This window comes from Lactuca serriola, chromosome 1 (assembly GCF_051521515.1).
Source record: "Lactuca serriola cultivar US96UC23 chromosome 1, Lser_US96UC23_V15, whole genome shotgun sequence".
NCBI lineage: Eukaryota > Viridiplantae > Streptophyta > Magnoliopsida > Asterales > Asteraceae > Lactuca > Lactuca serriola.
In genome coordinates, this window is record NC_136408.1 from 90470265 (window position 1) to 90480336 (window position 10072).

General features: G+C 34.8%; 1 pseudogene; it reads right to left on the minus strand.

Moving 5' to 3' along the window:
• Nucleotides 1-5989: 5989 nt before the first annotated feature.
• LOC145058776 (protein ECERIFERUM 26-like) lies at nucleotides 5990-7718 on the minus strand (annotated as a pseudogene).
• Nucleotides 7719-10072: the final 2354 nt, after the last annotated feature.

Sequence of the window (10072 nt, forward strand, 5' to 3'; positions counted from 1 at the left end):
TTTCATTTACACGTTTTGTTATGTTCCTTTTTAAACAATCAAATGATTAATGGATCTTGAAGACGCACGCGACTTTATGAACATGAATAAAAGCTATAAGTTGGTGAAAGTATAGATATTCTTGTATAATAGAGGTGTGGAAAAAAACGACGTCCGGTGACCGAAAAATCCGACGGTAATTACTGACAGAATAGTGACGTAGTGACGAAATATGCTTTTCGTAGGTAATCCGTCGGTATTTACCAACATATAGCATAAATATCACTATTCTGTCGGTAATTACTGACGGATTACCTATAGATTTTTCGTTTTTTCGATACTTCGGGTACCGAACATCGTTTCTTCCGCTACTTTTTTTCACACCTCTTTCATACATGAATATCTATGTTTTGACCAACTTATAGATTTTATCCATGTTCATAATATTGTGTGCACCATCAAGATCCATTAATTGTTGGGATATATATAGTAAAGTCTCAATATTTTCATAGATTTGACAAGAAAGCCCTAAACTTTATTTTTTTTTACAGTAAAGTCCAAATTACCGGCAATTTTTGACACTTTTACCATTTTTTTACCGGTTAGCCGGTAATTAGGATTTTTTTGTCAAAAAAAACAAAGTTTAGGACTTTCTTGTCAAATCATTGAAAATATTAGGACTTTAGTGTATATATCATTTTTTTTTGCTAGAAGTTTAATGGTATGATACTCTTTAAGCATAAATGTTATTGAAACATTCTCTAGTCAACTAGATCCTATTAAAATCTTTAACGTTTGCTTCTTGTTAAATCGTTTTTTTAATCTCAACAAACCAACATTGAAAAAAATGGAGATAATCAAGAAAGAAAGAAAAAATAAGGGTTGTGTTTACTTTTTGCAGTCTCAAAAATGGAGAAATAAGAAACCGAAAAAATCGAAATTGCCCTTCTTTCCGTTCTCCACGTTCACACCACTAGGCATGTGTTGTTTGTGTTTGTATAACATGTTTTGCTTATGTTTGTATAATCTGTCCCCACTTTTTAGTTCAAGATTTGACAGCGAAGTCAGAATAAATTTTTACAAGTCTTTTCACCCTTGTAAAATTTTCTTCTTGCTTCGCCACCAAATCTTCAACTAAAAAGTGCGGACTTGTTGAGATTAAAAAAACGATTTAATAAGAAGCAAACGTTAAGGATTTCAATATGTTATAGCTAATTAAAGATAAAAAAACGATTTAACAAGAAGCAAACGTTAAGGATTTCAATATGTTATAACTGATTAGAGAAGGTTTCACTAACTCTTATGCTTAAAGAGTATCATACCATTTATTTTATAACAAAAAAATGATATATTAACTAAAGTCTCAATATTTTCAACGATTTGACAAGAAAGTCCTAAACTTTATTTTTTTGACAAAAAAGTCATAATTATCGGCTAACTGGGAAAAAATGGTAAAAGTGTCAAAAATAGGGATGAGCAATAGGACCGAACCGGCCAGAACCGGGAATCGGCTTCGGCCAAAATCAAGAACCGAACCGGCCCGACGGTTCTACCGGTTCTTATTGTGTCTTCAAATGTTGGAACCGGTCCTCGAAAAATAGCATCATACAGTTCCGGTTTTTGCCGGTTCCGGTTATATCGGTTCCGGTTCCTACCGGTTCCCAGTTCCAAAAATACACAAAAATAACATCCCGGTCTCGGCCCGACCGGTTCCATCGGGTTCCGGTTCCGGTACCGGTTCCGACCGGTTCCCCGGTCCATATGCTTATCCCTAGTCAAAAACTGCCGGTAATTTGGACTTTACTGCCAAAAAAAAAACATTTAACACTTTCTTCTCAAATCGATGAAAATATTAGGACTTTAGTGTATATATCCCTTAATTGTTTTATGGTTTGATATTGTAATGCCTATATAGATACTTGTGATTTTTGATACATACATACGTATTAACATATATACATAGACATAGAAATACACATACATATATACATAGACATACACATACACATTCACACACACATATACATACATTCACAAATACACACATGCACATACTCATTCATACACATACATAAGCATACATATACACATATACATATACATACATGCACATAGACAAACACATACACATACATATATACCCATACAAACAACCGGTGTGGTATAATACGTATTTAATAATAATAATAATACTTGGTATAATAATAATAATACATATTTAATAATAACTAAGGAAGAATCCCACTTTGCGGGATTGGCCGTGGCATCATTGTTTATTGTAGAGTTTAGTCATTTGAATGATCCAACATCTGAAAGTACTCACAAGATAGAATCTTCCAAATTTTCCTCAAACATCTTTTTTCATTAAACCACCACCACCACCAACAACAACAGTTTTACTCCAAACCCACCTTGGTGCTTTCTTCTTCCATCTGCTCAAAGTTTCTCCTTACACTTTCTGAGATTCTAAGCTTTGTGACACAAACACCGATAATCTCTATGCTTGGTGCATAACATGTACAATCAGCTTGAAGAGCATCTTTCATTGTTTCGTAAACCCGCAAATACTAACCTACTTTTACTCTTTTATCCATAATATATATAGCAATCTACTTTCATTTTATTTATTATAAACATGGCATTAAAACTACATAAGAGAATCTATATATATATATATATATATATATATATATATATACCTGATCAAACATGTCAATGGTCTGGATTGCTTCTTAACTCCACTTTAAAACTCTTTTGGTGATATAGGCTCCAGTAACGACATTGACTAGGCTTTTATTGACTTGTCCCCACTGCCTGTATAAAAATATCCAGCTTTAGAAACAGCCAAGACATGAATACCATTGTAGTGCCAATCTTTTTCCTCATTCAGTCTTTTGAAAGCATTCTCCTTAAATGGAACTTTAATGGCCCAGATGAAAATCTCACCTCCATTATCAACACTAATGCAAATTGGAGCTTCTCTATTCACATAAACTATAGCCATTACCTTATGTTCATGACCCTTGAATGTTTGTACATGATTAAGATCCTGTGTTGTGTATTTCATTAATCCATCATTTCAATTCATTTCCATGTATGTAAATGTAATCATGATGATTTGATGATGCATACCTGGAGATACCGTACATTGACTGTTTTATCAAATGAAGAGCTGAAAAGAAACCCCCTACAAAAAATTTAAACCAAATCATCTCCACTAAACATTAAATACTAAACCACATTTTCATGGTATTTAAAAATGCCAAATACATACCTCCAACAACTAATCCAGATATGTAATCGAGATGACCTTTTAAATCAGTGCATTTTATGGAATTCTCACGAATACCCTCAATGACACCACCCTCCACCACCAAGTTTACATCTTTAAAACCATTCTTACCAGCTTTATTAGTTTTCTTTAATGGCCATGACAAGTCTCCTAGAAGCAAACAGTGACAAGTTAGCCTACCCAACTACTATCTATCTGCTACACACCAGGTTTAGTCCCATATTATAAAAAAGAGAATTAAGGGAAACCCAGTAAAATAAAGAGCATCTTTGATAGTGGAAGGGTATTTTGGGCATTTTAGGGTTATTTTCTGTTATAGGTTTTAGCCTATAAGATATGGTGATAGTGGAGAGGAGAGTATCATATTTTTGTTACAAAAATGTCATTTTATCTTTTGTTCTTCATCATTTGAATGTTATTAATATTGAGTGAGATTACAATATGTTTTCTCTAATGTTTTGATTGATTTGTTGGGTTTGTGTGCTTAACATTGGGTCAGTTCATAGCACAATCCATCCAACAACATCTACAAAATTTAAAAAGATTATCTACTACTTATCATATTGAAATAATGGATTGATTGATGCCAGCATAGATAATCTTGCGATTATTAAAATCATCTAGACTCAAAAATAAAAAATGTAACTTTAATACCGGTGAAAAGATTTGTCAAGTGTTTAGCTTCAATGGTATCTAGCCAACCGATTGAGATGCATAAAGTCGCATACCAAATCTCCCTTCCTCGGTTTTTTTATCGATTGAAATAAATATTTGAAGCGCAGAGAATTTACAATTCAATAGCATTTAAATCAATGTCTATGAATAGACAAAACAGAAAGCCTATGTTAAATTCAGAAAGCACTAACCAATGCGATATTGAGGGATGTGAAATCCATGATACAACCACCATGATTGTGCATTTCGACAACCGCATTTGTCTCTGCTAATAGTCTCAAACTCTCTTGGTATGATTGATCCAAACACAGTAGCTCTGCCTACCAAATAACACAAAACAAACATACAAACAAACACTCATCAATGTCATGGTCTATTTATAGTAACTACTTTAGTAATCAAGATATAGAAGCACACAAAGGTTGAAACAATTTTCTGCCCTCTTATCCAAAGCCAAATGTGGATGGCGAGTCCCCAGTAGAACTAGGTGGGGAACCCCGCGTTGCGGGGTCGAATGCGGCAATTTTTTCCGTTATTTGTTCTTTGTAAATGTTATTTGATCAACTATTTGTTTATAGTTTGAGTTGCTCATTCCTTCCCTCTTTAACTGATCTGTAAATAAATAAATAAATAAATAAATAAGGAAAAAAAAACCATCAACGAATCTCTCTTTAACTAAAATAGAATTAAAATGCAATACATTTTGACAAATTCTGGCAATGGAAATCATATATCATAAACCAAAATAACCAACATTGCATTCAAACGCTAAAACAGAAAGTATATTAGCAAGTAACTTCTACATGAACAACATGTTATCATAAAGATTGAGAATGAAAATGACCTTTCAGGAGCTTGGCCTCCTGTATTCCACCTTCCCCCTCCACTTACAGGCTCGAATGATGCTCCTCCATCTATCCATCCTTTAAAAGATACAATAGTATTAGTCACAAATGAAATACAAAATCTAAAACAAATAAATAGAAAAAACATAAAAATAAATAAAGCTAAATTGATTCAGGATGTAGTTTTTGATGGAAGTACACCTAAAAGGTGGGTAAGGGTAATCTTGTCATTTGGCTTTAGCAAATCATTCGGCAATATGTTGATATTTTTTGTGGCTAAACTGATAAGAGTTAATTCACTACATAATATAATTAATTGGCCAAATTAATAAAATGATAATGTATAAATGTCTTCAAATCTGAAAAAAAGACCTAAACATTATCCAATAATTTTTCTACATTTTTGTTGATATATTTCCTTAAGGACCAACAAAAAAGTTATTAAACAAACTTATAGTTATATCGAGGCGGTTAATGGTTAAAAGTGTAAGAACCAGAAGTGATTTTGTTTGGCTCCTAATTGTCGGTTCCGGTTCCAGCATTGTAGGTTGCAAAGATTGGTATCCAGTTTTCATGTTCACCTTGTTTTCTCTGTTTTAGAGGCGGATTTGCTGAGTTTTTGTTGTTCCTCCATAATAAAAATGTAAAAAATCATCACATAAAAGAAATTATGAGAATAGAGGTAAGCAAACACTAAATAAGTAGCTAATTTATTTAATTAGCAAAAGTCCTTTGGTAATAAGAAAAGGGAAGGAAGTTGCACAACATAAACAATAGTAAGATATGGAGAAAACGTTGTTAGAAACAAGAAGTTAAAGTTTTATGTCCCAAAAGATCTTTAAATTCGAAACATTTATTGAGGTTTATATTTTATTTGAACCGCAATAGAAAATTTAGATTTAGATTTTAAAATTTTTTTTTTTGGAAACCTCAAATCGCATTAGAAAATTTAGACGACACCTATCCTCAACAACTTGTACACCATTATCAGTACATTTGATGAATAACCAACCTAATCCGCCCCTCTCTCACCAACAACATAGAATATAGCCATGATTAATTTAAGAAATTGAACATTGTTTTTTTAATGTCCAAGATGCATAAACAATAATTTATAAGACAACACATGTATTATTATTATAAGCAACATATAATACTTAAAAATTGTAGTCGTAATACACAGACGTCCCCTCCAATATCTATTACTATTATTATGGGAAATATATAATAATAAAAAAAATACACATGTAATACACGTAATACGTAGACTTCTCCTCCAATAGGTATATGATTTAATCATTATTGAGAACATAATTTAGGCAAATGCATCCAACCGTAGATGTATTTATACAATACACCAATCTTCCTTAAGTATTGATTTAAGCTCGATCATTTTATTATTTGGTAATGGTACCCTTACTATCATTCCAGCAGAACATCCCTTTGGTGCAGGGAGAACCAAAACAACACATTTGTCATCAATATTATCAATATCACAATTTACGTAAACTGGTTTTTGTCCTTTCACTTCCATCTCATAGAACGTGACATCACTGAAATCCAGAAAAGTCAAATTTGCTCCACAAATGAGTAAATCTTGAAGCGTGTCATCGCTCTCCATTGCTTTTTCAATCTTCATTCCAACTTGATCCATCATCAACGACCCTAATTGCATCATCAGGTTACATTCGACTATAGGAAGATCTGTTTTAACAACACAAATGGTTTGACTTTTGTTTTTGATAATTTCTTTATTGCGGTTTCTCAAGTCACTTTTGCATACCATGTCACCGTCTCCAACCCTGAGTCATGACTAATTTTTTCCAAAGACTTCCAAATTACAGCACAAATAGTTTCAAACAAAGGAATTTGTGGGTGAGCTTTCTCTTTACATATATTCGCTTGCAACTTAGTTAACTTGGAGATCGAGATATAAAAGGAGAAAGTTTCCATTTTGGAATTACTTGTAGTACACCAACTATCCCCAGTTGGACCAACCCGATTTATGGAAAGTATATCGGAGCTAATATTTGGGCTTTGGATATTGTGGGCATGGGTTCGTGGTTGGGTCGGGTGATGACCTGCAATGACTTAAGCCCATAGGGTTATGAAACCTACAACCGAAGAAGCATCTATAGGGAAAAAATTACATGATAAATATCGATATTGATATTTTGTAGGTGGATCATGTTTAATTTTTTCTTAAGACAATTAATACAAAGATATAGGAAAAACGGTTAGTCATTAGCTATTAATTTACATAAAATATAAGATCACCGCAAGGTATTGGACATATACTAACACGTGAAATTGCATATGCTTATCATCTTATTATAGGCTAAAGTAACTGGGATTTGTATTTTTATTAAGCTGGTAGTATTTGTTTCTTTGTTAAAATTTTAAAAGTCCATTTAATATTATTGATATAGAAGCTTCTTCGATTCAAATGAATGCATTTCACTATAGTGAAATAACATTGGGAAAGGAAATAGACGTATGGTTTGGTTGTCCCATATTATTATAAGATAAAAAAAAAACGATTAACAAACAAACCTGTATCATAACAAATGAAGAGAAGGCTAGATCAAGACCAACAACATGGTTAGGATCAAGAAGTGTGTGACTCAATTGCCCCTACCCCACAATCATTGCATTTGATAGAAGGTCGACCTGAGTCTGTTCTCATAAACCGACCACATGTGATATAAGCATGGTTTAACCATTGAGACATGGTTTCCTTGATGTCCAAGATAGTCGAGCCAGCAAATGCTGGTGCTTTGAAATAGAAAAGAAGATGAATGTAGTGAAGCTTCATGGCTAGATCCATGGTAGATAGCTCTTGAAATGCACCGTTCCCAGATATATCTGGGGGAGACTGTAGAGATTCTGATGTCGTAAATGAATTTTTGCACTTTTGATGACACCATTTTTTTTTCTTAAAAGAGATTTTAGGAGGGTTGATATTCCATTTGATGGGGTTAGGGTGTGTTTATATAGCAATGATATATCGAAGGCTCTCCTGATGAAATAAATTTGCATGAATGTGTGTTATTTATTTGTGTCGAGATATAAAGTGAAAGCAATTAATGTACGTTGTGTTGGCATCTAATTAATTTAAAATTGAATAATTAGTGTTTAATTGCAAGGATATTATATATTTTTTAAAATATTTCTTAAAAAAAGACAACATTAACATTTTCTTTTTGCTGAATGAATGCAACATCTGTTGGCTTTCCCCTTAGATCTTTGGTTCAAAGTTTCATTTCTTCTATCTCCTCACTTGCACATATATGCATGCAATCCCTAGATTAACTTTTTGACCCATTTATATTATTTTGGTGACGCTGAAGTTGGTTACCATGTTTCATTAATTAATTCGGTTATTATAGAAGGCTGAAGTTGGTTACCCATGTTTCATTAATTAATTCGGTTATTATAGAAGGATATTTTAGACACTTAACTAAAAGTTATATGTAGATTTTTATAAAAACTTTTCAAAGAAGTGAAGATTTTTATAAGAGAAAAACCCAGTGAAACAGTGTGTACAATCAGCCAGAGCTCGAACGGTAGTTACCAAAAATATCTCAAATTATCTCATGAGTAGTGTAGAGTTGATATCGTATTAGCTGATAGAACTGCATGCTAGTGATAGGCTAAGGATCCTGTAGGAAATGTGTGATAAGGTTGCCTGATTTGTGGTGCCTTTAGCCTAGGAGATTGTTATTATGAGATTGAATCTGTCATTGTTATTTGCTTGGTGTATGCTGCATAATTGTACATAGTTAGGTTTTATAGCCTTAGAATGTTTGATTTAGTCTTTCTTCAAGTTCCTTGTTTGGTTTGTGGATTTGAGGTAGAATCATTTACTCTAATGTCTATCGAGTCACGTATTGTGTATGATTGGCATGCACAAAGAAAATAGAGAGGACAGGGGAGATATTGTGAGGCGGAGAAGCGCTGGGAGCAGTCTAGAATGAGTACCTAAATGCTTAGTATTGGTCCCGAGGAACCAACATGACGATTATATAGCTGATCTTAAGAAATAGAGTCCTTGTGACTTAGGGTCTTGAGAGGAGGACTTGAGACAAATATGCGTTGGTGTGGAAGGTAGTATTCGGCCCGTACTACTGAAAGCACCGAATTTGTACGCGGCTCAGGATGGAATCTTAAGGAACTAAGGAGCTTGCTGGTGTATGTGGATGTTTATGTATGTGCTTTTGCCCGATTCCGATGGTTTTCTTATGTGTTTCAGTATGGTGGTTACTCGATGTTCAGGATCCAGCAACCCCGAGAGGCCGAGTGCGAGTGATGATGAGATCTGTAGGATTGTTGTCACCGAGGTGGCTACAAAGATCAGAGGGGCTATACCAGATATGTTTGGGTCTATTAAGACCATGCTTATTGGGACTTTCGATGAGCGTTATGCCGCCGTCACTGAGGTTGCTACTACCGCAGCCACCAAAGTTGTTGCTACCGCGAGACCGTAGGAGGGTGATTCATTGTGGTACCGTGAGCTCAACAACACGAAGCCACCCGAGTTTGATGGGACCCAGGATCCGATTGTTGTGATGAGATGAATTTATGATGTTGAGGGTTTTTTACACTTGCTCCTGTTCGGAGAATCTGAGGGTTCGATTTGTATTGAACCTGCTTCGCTCAGGGGAGAAGGACTGGTGGAAATTTGTGATAACAGATTATACTCTTGTGGAGCATGTTGTAGTGACCTGGGACATATTTATTGAGTTTTTTTAGGGAGGAGTTTGTGCCAGAAGTTGAAAAAGAGAGAGAGATTGGCCCAAAAGTACTATCTCTTAAGAAGAAGATAGAGACGGTGACTGGGATCACCAGGATGGTTCATGAGAGACCCTTGTTTGGTCCTCAACACGTGTCGACTGAGCAGGAGCATGTGAGTCGATATCTGAGTATTCTAAGGAGGGTATCCATTAGTTCATGGCAAACACTTTGTATCGGACATTGGCTGAGCTGCAAACCAATGCCAGGAGGAGAGAAATTGAGATGGAGACCTAGGCTAGAGAGGAGAGGGAGACCCATGTGAGAGATAGGAGACTAGTGTACTCGCATCTGATAACTAAGCATCCTAAGCTCACTGACTCAAGAGTTGGAGGCCAGAAGGGCTGCACTTGTAGTAAGTGCGGCAAGAGGCATGAGAGTCCCTATTGGTTAGGGATTGTTTGCTACATGTGTGGCAAGGAGGGGCATTTGGCTAGGTATTTCCCCCAGGGATTTTGGGTTTGATTCAATTCAGGGTCTGTAGCACCCA